The 19,520-nt window shown below is 40.0% G+C and overlaps 1 protein-coding gene and 1 long non-coding RNA gene across 2 annotated transcripts in view; one reads left to right on the forward strand and one right to left on the reverse strand.

Annotated features, from left to right (window-relative positions):
- Positions 1 to 718: 718 nt before the first annotated feature.
- LOC129520516 (uncharacterized) lies at positions 719 to 7,418 on the reverse strand. The gene is made up of 3 exons (XR_008666626.1): positions 7,303 to 7,418; positions 1,712 to 1,818; positions 719 to 822 (listed from the first exon to the last, which is right to left on the reverse strand). It is a non-coding gene; the product is annotated as an uncharacterized LOC129520516 (long non-coding RNA).
- Positions 7,419 to 15,510: 8,092 nt separating this feature from the next.
- The window catches only part of SYT1 (synaptotagmin 1), a 528,733-nt gene continuing 524,723 nt past the window's right edge, over positions 15,511 to 19,520 (forward strand). Inside the window, exon 1 of the mRNA XM_055342176.1 lies at positions 15,511 to 15,834. The gene's annotated coding sequence lies outside the window, so the exon portion shown is untranslated. The remainder of the gene's footprint in view (positions 15,835 to 19,520) is intronic.

A 19,520-nucleotide genomic window follows, 5' to 3' on the forward strand; every position in this document is an offset into this window, starting at 1 on the left:
TAGGGTTTTGTGTTCAGACCATTCACAAAGGCACATCTTGAGTTTAATTTAACCCAAATGTAAAACGACATTTCCTCTGGAAACAAATTCTTAAGATATTCATGTTCAGTGGGGTGGCTGTTTTTCTTTACTCTGTGAAAACGCACATCTAGACTCGAATTAGCGAAGCAGGAGAAGCTCAATAACCGAACCTGGTTTGTGTCTTGAGAGAAGGCTGCTAAGCTGCATGCTGAGATTCTCCTAGGACATATTTGAAAGAAATTTCTGCAGGTGGTTGAGAGTTGTCCTTTATGCAGCTGTGGTAATGGAATGAAAATTGCTTACTCTGGGAACATTGACTGTATCATCCTTAAATTATCTGTGCAATGCTTAAATAGTTTACATTGCTGTAGGGATAGGAAGGCTCAGTTATGTTGCCATCCTGAGATCATCACTGCCTGTAAACACTGAGTATTCAATGCAAGCAAACCAAATCATACCATATTTTTTATTTTAAACTTTTATTACATTTTTATTTCTATGTAATATATTGTGAGTGAGAAAAGACAAATATACATTTAAAGACAAACAGGGATTTAGGAAAGCTTGTCCTATAATCTATCATTTAAATATAAACACTGTTAATATCTTAGTTAATAACCATTTGATACATTTATATAAGAAGTATATATATTTTTATTTTCTTTCAAACACTCATGTAATAAGTGATCATGTAGCACTAATATCTCATGAATGTTCTGGGATGCTTGGCTGACTCAGAAGAACATGCAACTCTTGATTTTGGGGTTGTGAGTTCAAGCTCCATGTTGGACCTAGAGTTTACTTAAAAAAATAAAAAGAATATTCTATATTTTCTAATTAAATACAAATATTACAGAAAATCAGAAAAAAATGAAAAAAATATAATAAATTGGGATTGCTATAAATCCTTGCTCTCACAACTACTGGAAATATATTAAGATATAACTATATATTTCATTTTCCCGACTGGTATTCTGAATAATTGGTATATTTAAATAATATATTAAGAACATATTCCATGTCAATAAATGTAGAGAGCCATCAATAGGATAGTGATCAAAAGCATTGTCTCTCTAGAGTCAGATTGCCTGGTTTTCTGATCTAGGGTTGCCACTTACTTGTGAAACACAGGACAAATTGCTTACCTCTACTAAACCTCATCTCTATACTGGGAAATGAAAGCACTACCTCCCTAATACAGCCATTATAAAGCAACTAATACAAAGTATTTTACAAAACAGAATATAAAGTCTTAAAATTGTGTTTATACTATTACTGAGTAGTTTGTCAAGTGAATAGATATACCAGAGACTAACCAATTCTGTTTGGTGGATTTTTATAGCATTATCAATTTTTCGCTATTAAAAAGAATGTATAGTCCTTATACATTCATCCTGATACATTTGTCATATTATTTTCTTAGAATGCATTGTACTAAATGGGAAGTCAGAAATTATTCACTTGAAAGAATTTTAGGAAATACAGAAATGTTTAAAAATTATTATTGGAGTATAATTGGCATATAATGTTATATTAATTTCCAGTGTATAACATAGTGATTGGACAGTTCTACACATGACACAGCATTTACCACAATAAGGGTAGTTACTATCCATCGCCATACAATGTTATTACCATATTATTGATTACATCCTTTATGCTGTGCTTTTCATTCCTGTGACATATTTACCTTATTAACTGAAGTTTGTACCTCTTAATCCTCTCCCTCCACCTATTTTGCGCATCTCTCCATGTAAACCACCAGTTTGTTCTCTGTATTTATATCACTTTTAAACTCTGAAAACATAAAGGAAAAGTATTTATGTGAAATGTACAGTGAAGAAATGAAATAAAATCTTATCAGTGTTTTTAACAACAGATTTTCTAATGTACAAAAAAAGGACTTTTTAAAGAACATGTAAGATCTTGCAATAGAAAATACTTTCATAATTAGTTTTAATTAGAAAACTGCCCTAATCCATTGGAATGAAAGCAAAAGAAGTGAACTCCTGCAGTGTTTTGTGTCTGAGAGCAATGAAATAACTTCAGTACAAGCATTAACAGGCATTTTGAAAGACTATAGAAAAGCACAGAATTGGTGTGCATTAAAAATGAAAAGGGAAATTGGCATATGTGTTCTAGTTGCTCCATCTTTTCCTGAATCTCACCAAATGCAAAATACCCCATCTCCGTAATCCTGTAAAGCTGGAACTTGTAAAGTCAAAGGGTTTGTAATTATTTAAGGTAAAAATAACTTTTGAATAACCCAGAAGTGAATGTTCTAAACTCTGACTTGTGTATCAGAACCACTTAGCTATATAGTCAGAGTTTGCACATGTGATGCACTACAATTTTGAGAGTGCATAGAAAGTTTAAGAGACTCAGAGTGATTAAGTGATCATAAGAGGAGGCTAAAGGAACAGGATAATTTTCAAAGAGAAGAACCTGTACTTCCTCCTTTGAGGAGGAACTACAAACTATTGTTTGTAGACAAACTATTAATTTGTCTAATATTGTGGACACTGAAGGAATACCCTGTTATTTCATCGAGTAAGGTCATTTGTACTATGATGTCCTGAAAATGTGTCAGATCTATCTAGAAGATCAGAGTAATTAGATTCAGCATTACATGTTTCAGTAAATTTCTTATATAGATGTGAAACTGTATGTAGCTTCCTTAAAGAAAAAACTTCAGTGCGGCACCCCATCCTCACTCAATTAGAATACATATTCCTATAGTGTCCTAACCATTCCCTTGATCTCTCTTCACCATACTACACAGGGTCATCGAAAGTGATATTCTTGACACTTAAAATATAATGCCATTCTCTTGTCCCACTCTCTCCTTCTGGGCACATGGGATCATGTTTTATTTCTTGTTGATTTTTTTTTATTGTGGTAAAATATATATAATATATAACATAAAACATATATAATATATAAGTAAAATTCACCATCTTAACCATTTTAAAGTGTATAATTCAGTGGCATAAATGTACTTTCACAATGCTGTTCAGTCATCCCCACTACCTGGTTCCAGAACAATTTCATCACACACACACAAAAACCCACAACACTATATCCTTTATAGTTAAATCCATAGAGATATAAAACACGTTATGTGGCCTTTTGTCTCTGGTTTCTTTCACTTAGCATAATGCCTTCAAAGTTTCTCCATGTTGTAGCATGTATCAATACTTCAGTACTTTTTATGGATAACCAGTATTACATTCTCTGTCTACTACATCTTGTTTATCCACTTATCAGTTGATTGAGAGATACGTGGGTTGTATCCACACTTTGGCTAATGGGAATAGTGCGGACATGAATATTTGTGTAGAAATTTTTGTTTCAATATCTGCATTCAACTATTCTGAGTGTATATGTAGGAGTGGAATTGCTGGGTCGTATGGTAACTGTTACTTATTGAGAAACTGCCAAACTGTTTTCCATTGCAGCTGAACAATTGGACAGTCCCACCAGAAGTATATGAAGGTTAAAATTTCTCTACATCTTTACCAACATTTATTTTGTTTTTTTTTTTTTTATTATTCGTACCTATCCTAGTGGGTGTGAAGTGGTATGTCATTGTGGTTTGTAGTTTAATTTCCCTAATAATTAATGATATAGAGCACTTTTCATGTGCTTTTGGCAATTTTTATAATTTCTTCAGAAAGATGTTAATTGAGTCCTCTTGCCCATATTTTAATAGGGTTGTTTATCTTTCTGTTGGTGAGTTGTACATTTTCCTTATATATTTTGAATTCTAAACAACGTGATCAGATACAATTTGCAAATATTTTCTAGAAATTTGTGAGTTGTCTTTGGCTCTCTTGATAGAGTCTTTTGCACAAAAGCTTTAATTTTTTTTAAAGATTTTGTTTATTTGAGAGAGAGAAAGTGAGCGAGAGAGAGAGAGAGAGAGAGAGAGAGGGAGAGAGAGAGAGAAAACAAGCTGAGGGAGGGGCGGAGGGAGAGGAAGAAGCAGGCTTTCAGCTGAACCGGGAGCCTGATAAGGGGTCATCCATGACCTGAATCATGACCTGAGCCAGAGGCAGATGCTTAATTGACTGAGCCACCCAGGTGCCTTACACAAAAGCTTTAAATTTTGATAAAATTTCATGCTTTTTTTTTTTTATCTTGTGTTGCTCATACTCCTTGTGTCATACCTAAGAAATCATTGTTAAATGCAAGGTCATGGTTTACTTGTTTTATTCTAATAGTTTTAGCTCTTAACTTTAGACTTTTGATCCACTTTGAGTTAATTTTTAAATACGGTGTGAGGTAAGGGTACAAATCCATTCTTTTGTACATTGCTATACAGTTTTATCAGTACCATTTTTTGAAAACACTGTTCTTTCTCCCAGTAAATGGTCTTAGCATCCTTGTAAAAAACCAATTAGCTATAAATGCTTGATTTCTGTACTCTCAAGTCTAGTTCATTGGTTTGTATGCTTATACTTAAGTCAGTGCTACAGTACTTTGATAACCATAGCTTTGTAGTTAGTTTTATAATCAGGAAATGTGAGTTCCCCCAATTTTGTTTTCCTTTTTTGATATTATTGTGGCCACTCAGAGGATCTTAAAATCCCATATTAATTTTAGGATCAGATTTTCATTTCTGCAAAATGGTCATTGGACTTTGATAGAAATTTCATTGATTCTGTAGAATGATTTGGGGAGTATTGCCATTTTAACAAAATTAAGTCTTCTAGTCTGTAAACATGAGACAGCTTTCCAATTACTTAAGTCTTTTAAAATTTCTTTTAGCAGCGTTTTGTTGTACAGTGTTTGGTGTGCTTTGTTAAAATTATTCTTGGGATTTTTATTTTTTTAATGCTATTATAAATGAAATTGTTTTCTAAATTTTCATTTTTGGATTGTTTATAGATAATATATAGAAATGTAAATAATATTTGTGTGCTGATGTATTCTGCAACTTTTCTCCAATTTGTTCATTCCTCTAATAGTTGCATTTGTGGATTCCTTAAGATTTTACATATACATTATTATCTGAGAATAAAGGTGGTTTTACTTATTCTATTCCAATTTTGATACCCTTTATTTAATTTTCTTGCCTAAATGTGTAGGCTATGAATTCTAATGCAGTGTTTAATAGACATGCAGAAGTGAAATATTTGTCTTTTTCCTGACTGTAAAGGAAAAGCTTCAGTATTTCATCTTTGACAATTGTATTAGCTGTGGGTTATTTGTAAATAACCTTATCTTGATGAGCAAGTTCCTTTATATTCCTGGTTTGTTGAATTTTATCATTATGCAATGGTGTTGGATTTTGTGAAATGTTTTTCCTGAATGAATTGAGATGATATTTTGGGGTGGTTTTTTTTTGTTGTTATTTTTTGCCTATTAGTGGAGCATGTTCAATTGATTTTTGTATGTTCAGCTACTTTTGCATTCCTGGAATAAATCCCATTTGGTCATGGTATATAATCCCATACATAGGCTACCAAATTCAGTCTTTTGGTATATTGTCCAGGATTTTTGCATTTTTGCTCAGAAAAGATATTGGTCACTAGTTTTCTTGTGATGTCTGTTTTTTATGAGACTAGCCTCACTGAATATGTGAAAAAAGTGTATCCTTCTCTACTAACTTCTGAAAGAGTTAAAGAAGGATTTGAGTTAATTCTTCTGTAAAAGTTTGGTATAAATAACCAGTAATCTGCTCTTGCACTTTTCTTTGTCAGGAGATTTTATAGGGGCATTTCATGTAGTTTGAATTTGCAGGTTTCTTATCACTAACGATTTGAGTACTTTTCATGTACTTATTAGCCATTTTTCTTATGCGAAGTATCTGAGGAACTCTGTCCCCATTTTTAAGTTGTTAGCTGTCTTTTTATTGTTGGGTTGTAGGAATTGTTAATATATCCTATACACAAATTGGGTATACATTTGTGAATTTGTTTTCATAATATGTGGCTTGCTTATTCAATTTATGGTTTCTTTGAAAGAAATTTTTAATATTGATAAAGCTTAATTTGTCAGTATTTTCCTTTAACAATTATTTGTTCTAAGATGCTAGAAACTCTGTTGTTCTGGATAAGTCCTTTGTCAGATATATGAATTATAAATGACATCTCTTAATTTGTCATCTGCCTTTTCACTCTTTTAATGATGTCTTTTCATGATCAGAAGTTCTTAATTTAAGGAAGTCCACTTTGTCAATCTTTCCAATACTGATTAGCATTTTCTGTACTCCATTTAAGAATTCTTTATCTCAAGTTCATGAAGATATTCTCCTATACTTTACTCCAGAAGTTTTACTGTTTTTCCTTTTACATTTTGATCTATGATCATTTCCAATTACCCAATTAGATATGTATCTAATTGGTTTATTTTTTTTATCTAATTGGTTTAGCATCATTTGTTGAAAATAAATTCTTTCCCCACTGAATTAATGATGTGCCTTTGTTACAAATTAGGTGATACTTTCTCTCTCTCTCTCTCTCTCTCTCTCTCTATATATATATATATATATATATATATATATATACATATGAGTGTTTCTGGACTCTACATTTAGTTCTATCAGATTATTCTTGTTACCAGTAAAATGAATATTATGAATAAGAAGCTTCATAATACGTTAATATTGAGTAGTGTAGGACTTTCAACTCTGTTGAACTTCTTCAATAATTTCATAGAAAATGCAAAACCTTTAGAGTTGCATATAAATTTTTAATTAGCTTGCCAATTTACATTAAAATTGGTGTTGAATTGGATCTATAAATCAGTATGGCACAAACTGACATTTTAACAACATTTACTCCTCCAATACAAGAAAACGGTACATTTTTTCCATCTATTTAGGTTTCATTAAATTTTTCTCAGCAACGTATAATATTTAATATAGAGATTATACCCATATTTTGTTAGATTTATTCTTAGGTATTTATTATCTCCTGATGTTATCATAAATGGTATCATATTAAATGTCACTTGTCTTTTTTAAAGATTGCGTTTATTTATTTGAGACAGAACAAGTGATGGTGGGCGTGGGGGCCAGGGAGGGGCAGAAGGAGAGGGAGAAGCAGACTTCCTACTGAGCAGGGAGCCGACTCAGGGCTGATCCCCAGATCCTGACATCACGACTTAAGCAGAAGGCAGACACTTAACTGACTGAGCCACCCAGGCACCCTCTCTTCTATTTGTTTCTTATATATAGAAATTTATTTTTGTATATTGATCATTTATCTAGAAAACTGGGTAATGTCATTTATTCTAAGACTATTGGCATATAGAAACATATAATTTGCAAATTACCTATTAATCTCTATATCTCTCACATAGTCTTGTGTCAATGTGTCATGGTGCAATCTCTGTTTTCCAGAAGCTTCTATGTATGATGCCAAAATGGAGTTGGTCCAGAGGTACTTGTGTGACCTACGGAAGACAAAAGTACAGCTGTAGCTATTATTCATTGAAGGTCCATACACTCACTGTGGTATCAGATAGAATCTGACAGATGTGTAACAGAAATATCTTCAGTTTCTAGTCCATTCTTGCTGACCGACTCCCTATGCCATGCCTGTTTTCTCCTCAATAACCCTCAAATACCCATAACCAGACCGTTGGCTACCCCACAGAAATAAGTAAACAGGCTACAACTTCCCAGAAGCTTCGGGTGTTAAATCCCTGTTAAACCTTAAGCTTGTAATGATAAAGGTTAACAACTTAAACGTCTAACAACTTTGCAAAGAGCAAACAAACAATAAAAAATATTGTAAGGCATTCAGAAGAAAAACATTTTTAATGAAGAAAGGATATGAAATAAGTTCCTACCTTATGATGGGTTCCCTGAAAAAGGCTTCAGGTAGTATATAAAGAATTACTTATTTAATATGATTATTTAAGGAAAAAAAACACTATAATTGAACTGTGAACAATTCATCGTATATTTAAAAATTAAATGTCAAGTTCTGGGATATTAACAATATCGATTGCTTAATCATTTTTATTTTAGCACTATTCAATATGTGGTTTGCAAACAGATAAAATGCTACAAGAATTTAAAGTATAATATAAAAATCTGCATGTTAAGTTTGAGATTAAACACATCTATTCTAATTGAGATTAAACAAAAAAATCCAGTTCATTTTTTGAATGTTTTGAAAACTCCTCCATTTAAATGAAAGTTTAAACACATGGATTGTTGAGAAACCCATTCTCAAGCAGAAAAGTCAAGGTATTTGGAAAGGAATAAACCAATTATAAGCAATAATCATTGAATAGGTGGTAGGAAGTTCTTAATTCTTTTAGCATGAATGTTTACATTAGATAAGTCAAAACATCCAACTTTATTTTGAAAAAAGACCGAAGAAAGGTGCGTCTTATAGACCCTTCATTTAAGAAATTAAATAATGGAGATCTCAGTTGTATATACTTCAGTTTTTACTACAGTCACTCTCTTACCAACAAATATCTAATCTATAGCCTTAGGAATAGGCAACACAGCAAAGTTAATTTCCTAAATTACCGTGATTTACTGGCTTATTGCTACCTGGTCTCTGAATTTCTCATTGACCGCCTCTAAATCCACTCCACAGTCTTCTGATCTGTTAGACATGTGCAGAATCTGCTCTCCATCTGCTCAACACCACAAATGGTAAATTCTTACTTTAACCTATTACCAAGATAGGTCTTTAATCTCCTGGGAAGGGATCCCTGGGTGGCGCAGCGGTTTGGCGCCTGCCTTTGGCCCAGGGCGCGATCCTGGAGACCCGGGATCGAATCCCACATCAGGCTTCCGGTGCATGAAGCCTGCTTCTCCCTCTGCCTGTGTCTCTGCCTCTCTCTCTCTCTGTGACTATCATAAATAAAATAAAAAATTAAAAAAAAATAAATTCTTTAAAAAAAAATAATAATCTCCTGGGAAAACCCCGCCTCATCATTGAATTAACATGGCTGTCTTTGCCTGATTGCTCCAAATTTTGTTCATGCTTACTGGCAAACCTTGAACCTGGTCCCATCTAGGTGTACTCCATTCTAGATTTGCCTGGCGTCACTGCATGTTCTCATACTACCAATGCAGACGTACAGAGGGAGAATGGGCAAAGAAATGGATATAGCATCAGTAGAACCAGGTTACATTCCCTATTACCCTTAATTGTTCTGTAACGGTTAGCAGACCTTTTAAACAATCTGAGCCTCAATTTTATCCTTTGTTAAGTGGAAACAGTGGAATGACAGGAGAGGACTATGAGATTCAGATGATATGGATAAAAATACTATGAAAACACAAAGTATTGCCATTATAAAATATGTTGATTTAAAAAATCTTTGTAATATTCTGAGATAGGACTGATTTTTTCCTTTAGATATCGTATTAAATGTGGTGATTAGGAATATTTAATATGGGATTATTATTACTAAACTTTGAGGTATAATAGATTATATAGGATTTTGCGAATTCTCTAGAGGAATAGTTGGACAGTATTTACATTTAAAATATATATGTGTGTAGGTGCATATCTATTGAACATATATATGTGTGTTTGTGTGTGTATATATATGTACATATATATATAATTCCAAACAATTATTTCACAAATAAACTTTTAATTTATTGATTGATTATAAGTAAAAGTGTCTCTTCATTGTATTCTTTATATGAAGTTAAGATCTAAGGAACTTTTTAAGCAGGGCTAATTTCATTGAGATTCTTGCTTATTTCCTTGTTAAAAATTTTATGCTAGAGTAATAGTACAAATGGATTCTTGCTTATTTTCTTGTTAAAAATTTTATACTGGAGCAAGAGTACAAAAGGCGAGAATTTTTCTTTCTTATTCCTCTATATGAAGCCAATCACAAGTAACTATCTCTATGTCTTTAAGTGATTTAAATTCTTTAGACAAACGTTTTTCATAGAAGATGAATAAAGCAATTGAACTATGATTTTCTATATATTCATGTAATTACACACCCTCCCTCTGATTTCAAAGGGAATCAGTATAAAATCTAATGTTGCTCTTGTTCTTTTAGTGAACTGTTTTCACCACACTATATTCCTTATATAATAGAGTATTCGAAAAATATATCATTTGTTTTCTAAGACCTTTAGCTAACATTAGCTCAAACTACTTTTATTTTGCCCTTGAGATAGATTCACCTAAATAATATTTTCCTTGCTAACCTCAATAGCCTGACACAGTATATTACTTTTTGAGTCACTGTCCTCCTTTTCATTTCCAATAGTTTCTTAGTCATAACTTTTAAGAAAAGGCTTTTGTAAAGCCACATTGAATACTGCTAGCTCTTTATTTTCTTTGGAAAGTGTAAAGTATTATAGTTCAATTATGGGGCCCTTACTCTCTTCCCTAGAGACTTGACTCCCATCTGTATTCATTTTTTTCCCCTCACTCAACTCTAGATTCTCTTCATTTAACATTCTGTGTGTCCAGTTTAAAAATACATGTGGTTAATTTCTCTTTATCTAATTCTCATACAGAGTCCTGATGTTTTTTTCCTTGCCAGTTAGCTATAAAATTATTAGCAGTACTGCCAGACCAAATGATCTTGAGAAAAGGAAGTGGAAGGGAAACCAGAATGGATAGCTCCTCTGCCTTTAAGTGTCATTAAAGCAAGTGGATGACTCCAGTTGTTTGCTAGAGAACGAAACCACAGTGTTCATAAGTTTTTTTAGCACTAGAATCAATTTTCTCTTAATTTTAAAAGTAATATAAAATCAATTTTAATGGAAAAAACAATACTTATGTGCACATTCTCGAAACATAAAATCGCTAATTTTCTAAAAGATTAGTTTAAGACTAACATATGCCAGGTAGATAATTATTGACATTTTATATGTAAACACGTTCTTATAACATGGATTTAATTTTCTTCTAAATTCAGTTTTCACAGGTGAAGAGTGTACACCTCACTATTAGCTTAAGTAGACTGGATGATGGGAGGAGACCAAATCTTGAAATTAGAAGTCTGAAAAAGTGGCAGTAGTAGCAGTGATAATAATGATAAAATAATAATAATAATGGTTAATATCTTTAAGTCCTTGATGTGTGCTTGGAAGTAGCACTTTATGTACTCTGCTTTACTTTATCCTCACAAGAAAACTTAAGGATATATGTTGTATCTTTATTTTAATTTAATTAATTTATTTATTCATGAGAGAGAGAGAGAGAGAGAGAGAGAGAGAGAGGCAGAGACACAGGCAGAGGGAGAAGCAGGCTCCATGCAGGGAGCCCGACGTGGGACCTGATCCCTGGTCTCCAGGATCACGCCCTAGGCCTAAGGCAGACGCTCAACCACTGAGCCACCCAGGCGTCCCTATGTTGTATCTTTACGTATATATTATAGATGAGAAAATTGAGGCTTGGAGGAGGTTTTGTACATTTTCAAGATCATACAGATAATTAGTGGTGAAGCCGGAATTCCATCCAGATTCTTACCTCAGAAAACAAACATTTAATCAATTTTCTGACCTGGGAAGGAAGGAAGGAAGGAAAGGAAAAAGAAAAAAAAAAAGAAAAGAAAGAAGGAAAAAAGAAAGAAGAAAGAGCTGTATCTTGAAAGGCAATGGCAGAAACTGTATAGACATGACATTTTTAAAAAGCTATAAATCTATACAAATAATAGGCAAAATTTAGAGAAGTTGATTATTTTCATTTTTCACAATCAAAATGATACTTATGAATAGATTTTACCAGACAACAATGTGATTATTAAAGGTATAATGTTTAATGATATGTGAAAACCTTAATGAATTGGAACTTTGTAGTACTAGGATATACAAGTGTTTCCACCAACATGGAGAATTTTCTTGGTACCTCTCTTATATATCATTTCTGTGGTCTACTGAAAGCCTTGGCTAGGTTTATAATTAATGAATTTCTAAAGGCTAATTCCCATGCTTGCCATAAGACAAACTTTTATCCTCAGTACTTCAATCCAGTTTAGTTTCTATTCTGATTCAGTAGCTTAAAATAGATGGCGAAGGGAATGTTAGAGTAGTAAATAAATGAATAAAGAAAATGATGAAATGAGATCTTAATCAGAGCAAATATGTGAGGAAAAAAATGAACAATAGTCTCTTAAAGCAAAGAATGGAGAAGCAAAATGTTAAGCAAAACATTAAAACACTTCTAAAATAGGAAATAGTGTTTAAAAAATCTCATACAGTGAGGGGATAAATTAAATGTCAGTGGATTAAAGAGTATCTGAGAAATGAAATAAAGAGAGAGAAAGGACAAATGACCTGATTCTTCTTTTAATGAAGATAAGCCTTCTATAAAGGGCAAAGAGGTGATGTCCACTGATCTGTCAACCTGGTAGCACCTGGTGGAGGTCTTCAGTCTATTCCCAGAGTTTGGGTAGAACATACGAATAGGAGAGAGAATAAAAATCTTAGTCTCGGGGGACCTGAGTGGCTCAATCCGTTAAATGTCAGCCTTCAGCTCAGGTCATGACCCCGGGGTCCTGGGATCAAGCCCCAAATGGGGGCTCCCTGCTCAGTGGGGAGTCTGCTTCCCCCTCTCCCTCTGTCCTTCGTCTCCCTGCTTGTGATCTCTCTCTCTCTCTCTCTGTCTTCTTAAATAAATAAAATCTTTTTTTAAAATCTTAGTTTTGCAAAAACTAGAGTAGATCTATATCCAGTGTGTAAGTAGAGTCTTCTTAATATTCCTGAACAGAAATGGTATTAGTTGTAAATTTAATCTCAGTACACAAGTAAGGCCCATTTCTTGTTAGCCAGTAGTCTTCTTCAGGGAACTTTGGGACACACACATTTAACGCCTTAGTTTTTAATAAGTGGGATCTAGAGATTGTGCTGGGAGTATTTTTAGAATGAAGATTTCTTGGAGGTGGATATTATGACGATCCTCTCATACAAAGACATTTATCAGAAAACAGGATTAGAGAGGTAATTGATTATTCTTCTTTGTCTTCCTCCTTTCTTCTCCTTTTTTTTTCTCATCAGATACTAGATTGATTTAAATGAACATCTATGACCTCAATTCTCCAACTATGAAACTATTCTAAAGTAAGGATTGAGAAATACTTCAGAAAATGGAAGACATTTACCTCAAGCTACAATCTTGCAGGACACACAAGCACCTGTCATTAAAAGGATTCGTTTATATTAAGGTTGTCTCCTCTTACCCCTCCACTTGGACTAAGGATCTTAATCTTAAACATTACATAAATAGGAGTGATTTAATTAAAACTTCAAGAAATGTGTTACTGTTAATTGAATTCTTGCTACAGTTACCTTTGCAAACCAATGTTAATGAAACTCCAGTTCAAAGTGGATGGGCTTGGGGAATTGAGATAGCTCTCCACTGCCTCACCTGAGATGCCACCACACCATCTTGTCAGTCAAACGGGGGAGCCCAATTTGTAGCTATTGATCCCCTTTTACACAAACTGCTAGGATTTAAAAAAAAAAATACAAACAAACAAAACCGAACCAGGGGTTCCAAGGCCATGAAGCAGGGTCAGTGAGTGAGAAAGGGAAATACTTCTGGGCTTCTGGAAGCCTCTCACCTGTGGAGCAGGGCCCGCTGGCGCTGGGTCCCGCTCGGCCCCTCCCCCCCCCCCCCCCCCCCCCGCGCGGCTTTATCACCAAGCTCTAAATTACTCTGGAGCTTAGAGACAATCAGGTCAGCGCCGCTTCACCAGGGAAAAGCTTCTTACTTCCGAGCAGAATCGTTTGCGGAGGGGATGGAGGGGGTTGGATGGAGGGGACGGGATGGAGGGGGGAGGATGAAGGGGGGTGGATAGAGTGGGGAGGATGGAGGGGAGCGGATGGAGGGGGGTGGATAGAGTGGGGAGGATGGAGGGGAGGGGATGGAGGGGGGTGGATAGAGTGGGGAGGATGGAGGGGGGATGGAGGGGGGAGGATGGAGGGGGGTGGATAGAGTGGGGAGGATGGCGGGGGGATGGCGGGGGGGATGGAGGGGGGGGATGGAGGGGAGCGGATGGAGGGGCCGACGGGGACAGCACCCCCGGGGGTCGCCCTGCACCCGAGCCCACGAACTTGGCGGCGCCGCGGAGCCTCCCGTGCACCTGCTCCGCCCGCAGCCGCAGCGCCTGGGCGGAGCCGCGCTCCCCGGGCCCCACCTACGGGCAGCGGCCGCCCCGGCGTAGTGGTCCCGGTCCCCGCCCCACAAGTCTGCAGCTGCCAGCTCGCGAGGCCCCGGTTGTGGCCGCACCGACCCCCCCCCCCGCGCCCCTCCGCCCCCCGGAGCCCTGCCTGGAATCCGGGGAGCAGCCTCGGGTCTACACGGACCGTGCGCGGTCCCCCGCTCCCCCAGCTCTGCTGGATCCGGGAGCAGCTCGGTCTACCGGACGTGCACGGTCCCCCCGCTCCCCCCAGCCCTGCTGGAATCCGGGGAGCAGCCTCGGGTCTACCCGGACCGTGCGCGGTCCCCCCGCTCCCCCCAGCTCTGCTGGAATCCGGGGAGCAGCCTCGGGTCTACCCGGACCGTGCACGGTCCCCCCGCTCCCCCCAGCCCTGCTGGAATCCGGGGAGCAGCCTCGGGTCGCCCAGCGGACCCTGTACCGCCCCCCGGAGCCCCCCCGCCCCCCGGAGCCCTGCCTGGAATCCGGGCAGCAGTCTCGGGTCTACGCGGACCCCGCACCGCGCCCCCCAGCCCTGCTGGATTCCGGGGAGCAGCCTCGGGTCGTCCAGCGGACCCCACACCGCACCCCCCAACTCCCCCAGCCCGGCTGGAATCCGGGCAGCAGCCTCGGGTCTACACGGACCCTGCACGGTTCCCCTGCCCCCCACCCCCCCCAGCCCTGCTGGCATCCCGGCAGCAGCCTCGCGTCTACACGGACCCTGCACGGTCCCCCCGCCACCCGCAGCCCTGCTGGCATCTCGGCAGCAGCCTCGCGTCTACGCGCCCCCTCCCCGCGTGTCGGGCCGGGCCGCCCCGCGCGCTCGCAACTCCTCGGGGTCGGGGGGGCCGGAGACAAACTTTGCCTCCTCCCCGCCCCCCCCAGGTCCCCAGGCACCCGCAGCCCGTGCGCCCACACACCTCGGGACTCCGAGGGGTGCTGTCGCGGTCTGGGCATGCTCAGTATCGGGGCAGAATTTGATTGAAAGTTAAAAAAAAGAAAGAAAGAAAGAAAGAAAGAGAGCGAGGGAGCGCGAGGAGGCGTGGGGGGCGGGGGGTGGGGGCGGCTCTGCGCGGGGCCTGCGTGGCGCGCGGAGGGGGTTGCGGGGCTTCCCCAGGCGGATGCCCTTGAGGCGGTCTCCTTGGGGGGGGGTCGCCCCGCCCCGGGTCCCCCCCGCCCCGGTCCCCGGCCGCCGCGGGCCGCACACCCACGGAGGGCGCTGGGCTGGGCGACGCCGGCCGCGCGGACCCGCCCCCTGCGAGCCGCCCGGATTGGCTCCTTGGAGCCGCGTCCCGGGTGCAGCCAATGAGGCGGCCGGGGCGGGGGCCGCGGGGCGGGGCTGCGGGGCGGCCGCCTCCTCCCGGAGGGATTCCTGGAGGAGCTGCAGTGTGGGGATGCTCTAGCCCGAGCGCTGCCCGCCGCGCCGCGCCTCCTCCGCCTCCGCCGCCTCCGCCTCCCGCAGCCGCAACTTGCAGCCGCGCCCGGGCCAGCCCCCCGGGGTGGTGTGCACGGCGCCCCGAGGGGTGTGTGCAGCGCGGGGGCGGCCCTGGGACCGGCTGGCGGCCCCGGGGACCTCCCACGCACCCACACCCACGCGCCCCTTTTGTGTTGCAGGCTGCCCCTCCACGAGCAGAGGCAGCGGGAGGACGCGTGCGCCCGCACAGGTCCACGCGGGCAGAGCCGCGGGGACGGACACCGGCACCCCCCGGGTCCTGCCTCCAGGTAAGACGGCGACTCCCGCCGCGTGGCCGCCTCGCCCGGACCCGGCTGCAGGACCGGCCCCCCCCCTCCCCCGGCCGCCTGGGTCTGGGCGGTGGGGGCTGCTGCAGGGGGAGGGCGCTCGGGGGGGGGGGTCGTGACCCGCGCGCCCCGGGGGCAGCTCCTGCAGGAGCGCCCGCGATGCGAGCCGGAGTTGCAGCTGCCCCCCCCCCCCCATCCTCTTGCTCCCTCTCCCCTGCTCATCCTTTCTTCTCCATCGCATCTCCCACCTCCCCCGCCCCCGGGCTCGGGCTCTCCCGCGTCCCCACCCTCCTCCCATCCGAAGGAGGCACAGGGTTTCCTTTCTCTTCCCGGAGAGGATCGCCTCTTCCCAGAGCAAAGACGGGGGTCTAAGGGGTCGCGAGGGGTCGCGGGGGGTCGGGGTGGTGATGGTGGGAGGGACCAGGGTAGAGACAAACCTTTGCAAAAATTCGAGAACTGAAAGCAATTGGAGGGAATAAAGGGAGTCAGGCTCCAGCCCGGGCTGTCGGGAGGGCAAGCATCAAGTTTGACTCCTTCTCCTCCTTGCAAGACGCTGTGCCTCTCACTTGATTCCTTACAACGAAGCAAAAATAACCCACTGATCTAACCCACTTTCAACTGCTTAATTGCCGTCGCTTTGAGGTGCCAACCATCCCACTTTGCCCGTTGGCCCCTGTCCTGTGGGGCTGGCTAGGGGCTTCTGCCCATCCGTGGTAGCCTCTGCTGAACTTTCAGGGGAGGGGGCGGGGTTCTCGTGTAAAGAAAAAAAAAATTCAAAAACCAGATCATTACTTAGTCCTGAGGTTCCCTGCTATGGCCTTTGCGTTGGGGGGCAAAGGATGTAAAGTTTCAAAACATTTGCAAGGGAGGGTTGGATTTCTACTTTGAGAAAGCTAATCTCGTTCGTTTTGCCTACGTGTGATTCCTACTTTATTGACCATTAACCCTTCAGTGAAATGAAGCAACTGTTTCACTGATTCTGTGTATGCAGTTGCCAGCTCTCTCGGCCCTTTGGCTCTGTGTGCCTTACGTTGCCGGGATATCCAGGTCCTGCCTTGCCTGATTTTCTTTTAATGAGGATGTTGGGCGATGCAGACGTGGTGTGAGTGCAATTTCAGTTCTCCACTTGGGAGGCACATGGAAGCTCAGTTGGCCACGTATCCTCTTGTAGTGGAACAAAGTTTAGAAAGTAATGGTAGGGAGATAGCCTCAAATTTTAAAAATCTTAAAAGGCAAATTTTGTTCTCGTGTCTTACTATAAGAGGAAGATATCCAAAGAGCCCTGTTCCCTGGCTGCCCGCACCATAGGTCGAGCAAAAGGTCCTTGTTGGACAGAGCCTTGACAGCAGCTTCAGCAACATGCAATTCCCTCATCGGTGCTGTACGCCTTCCTTTCCTGTTATTCATGACCAGGACGGCTAAGTGATTGTTGTCGGACGGGAGGAGGTAGAGAGCAGTGCCCGGGAAAGCATTCCAAGTGCTTCCAAGCATTCCGGAGGGAAGCCAGCGGATGTTAGCGTCCAGCTGAATCCCTTCCTTTGGTTTATCAGGGGAAACGCCAAGTCTCACTTTTTTTTTTTTTCCTACGTGCACACTTGGGATAAGAAAAGGTAATCTTCTTTCTAACTGTATCTGCTCTTCCACACTAATTTATGTGCCCCAGAAAGCCTTTTTTTTTTTTTTTCCTCAGCACATAGCTTTGGTGTATAAGTTTATACGTTGACTTAGAGAAGGCCTGGTTTCATTTGCCATCACTGTAAATGCACATTTTCTAAACCCATTTTCCATTTGAGGCACTTATCTTTCCTATCTAAGTAGAATCATCTAGTCACAAAAACAAGATCTTCCATCTAGGGTTTTGACATTTAAATGCCTTTTTTTTTTTTTTAAATGTAGTATCTCTGTTGAAAGCTAACTAATTTTTTAGAGGTACCACCTTTTGGATACAAGGACAAAAGGACAATCCCTTAATTGCCTCATGTGTGTGCAACTGAATTAACAAGTTTAGACATGAAAAGATGTACAAAGAGGAACCCAGATACTTCCCATGTGAGCAAATTAGGATTTTGTTTGCTTATTTCTCTCCTGTCTTAGGAAAGGTAAAACTTTGGGCTTGATTTGTGACATTTATTTTCATGTCTCTTTACAAACGTTAATTATAGCAATGACATGTGAGAGAGATGCATAGGAGTATTTGGTTTTTTGCATACTTCTGAAAAATTAAGCCTTTATATTCTAGAAGTCAGAACTAATTCCAATATATAGTGAGTGGGCTGAGAAGAGATTTGAAATGATACATTGTAAGAAATTATTTCCCTGTCATCCCACAAAATGTTCTAGCATGACAATTTTATACAGTCTTCATATTTTCTCCTTTAAAAAGAATGTCTTAGTAAATCTTATCAATGTTTCAGGGCAAATATGGTAAAGAGACTTTAACATATATTTATCAGAACTAAGGGCTGCTCCTATACAGAGGAGATGCTAAAATATTAATTCCACAAAATACCACACAATAGAGAGTTGCAGAGTGGTTTGAAGCTTCGTTTCCTAATGGAGAATAGTATTCTATTTGGTCCGATGATCGGATAGTTCTAATCAAGAAATATGAAAATGGATAACATGGTATTTACATGATAAGATCTGCATCTTAGGCTTGGTGCTAACTGAAAATAAAACTATATGCTAGCTTTATTATTATTTATTATGAAAATAAGCTATAGTTACATTTGCAAAATGAAATGGAAGATTAGTAAATAAAATGCAGAATGTGTTAGAAATCTGAAAGTTAATTGGAACTCCCCATTAGCCTAATGACACCTTGGACACGATATCAATTCCTCTCTTTTGAAGTCAGTTTATGAAGTCAATTTAGAGAAATTCCCTGAAACAGGTTTTGAGAACCATCTAATCTTAAAAAATTCTACTTAAGACAGACAATTATATGAGCCTGAAATACTTATAGCTCTTTTGATTTCCAGTTTGTGCATGGCCGGGAAGAGATATCATTAATGCCAAATTGGAACATAACATTTTTTTTTCTAATGGTAGTGATTAGATGATCTGGGGGAGGGAAAGCAGAAATGAAACAGTTTGATTACATAATGGAGCAAATTTGTTCTGTTATTACAAAAAGCCAAGACCAAAGTTTGACTTTGTGCCATAGAATAATGTAGGTATGGGTTTTGCAAGTGTTTTTGCTAAACGGTGATGCTTTCTTAAATTAAGCATCTGATCTACTTGTGGATTTTTAAAATTTGTAATTGATTTGCTTGTCATAAATCCATCTGTATCAAAAGTGTAATGTATAAGAGATGCTTTTTAGTTGAATTTGTTTTCCATTGAAATTGGCTAATGCTATTTAAACCGGAATAAAGTGTATGGCAGCCTAAATACATAAGTATTTTTAGCATTTAGGGATATATACACACACATATGTGTATATGTGCATACGTATGCGTTTACATGTATATACATTTTTAAATCATGCAACTTTTTCTAAGAGGATTAGAAATTAATGGACAGTGTCAAAACTGCTGAAGCTAGGGAGTACTCCTGTAAAAAAGTACCATTTAAAGAAAAATAACAATGTCTTGGGGATGCTTTTAATGGTATTTTGGATGAAAGCCTAGGAATACCCAGAGGCAAAATGAATGGGAGGTCTAGAT

The sequence above is a fragment of the Nyctereutes procyonoides genome, unplaced genomic scaffold (genome assembly GCF_905146905.1).
Source record: "Nyctereutes procyonoides isolate TBG_1078 unplaced genomic scaffold, NYPRO_anot_genome, whole genome shotgun sequence".
NCBI classification, from domain to species: domain Eukaryota; kingdom Metazoa; phylum Chordata; class Mammalia; order Carnivora; family Canidae; genus Nyctereutes; species Nyctereutes procyonoides.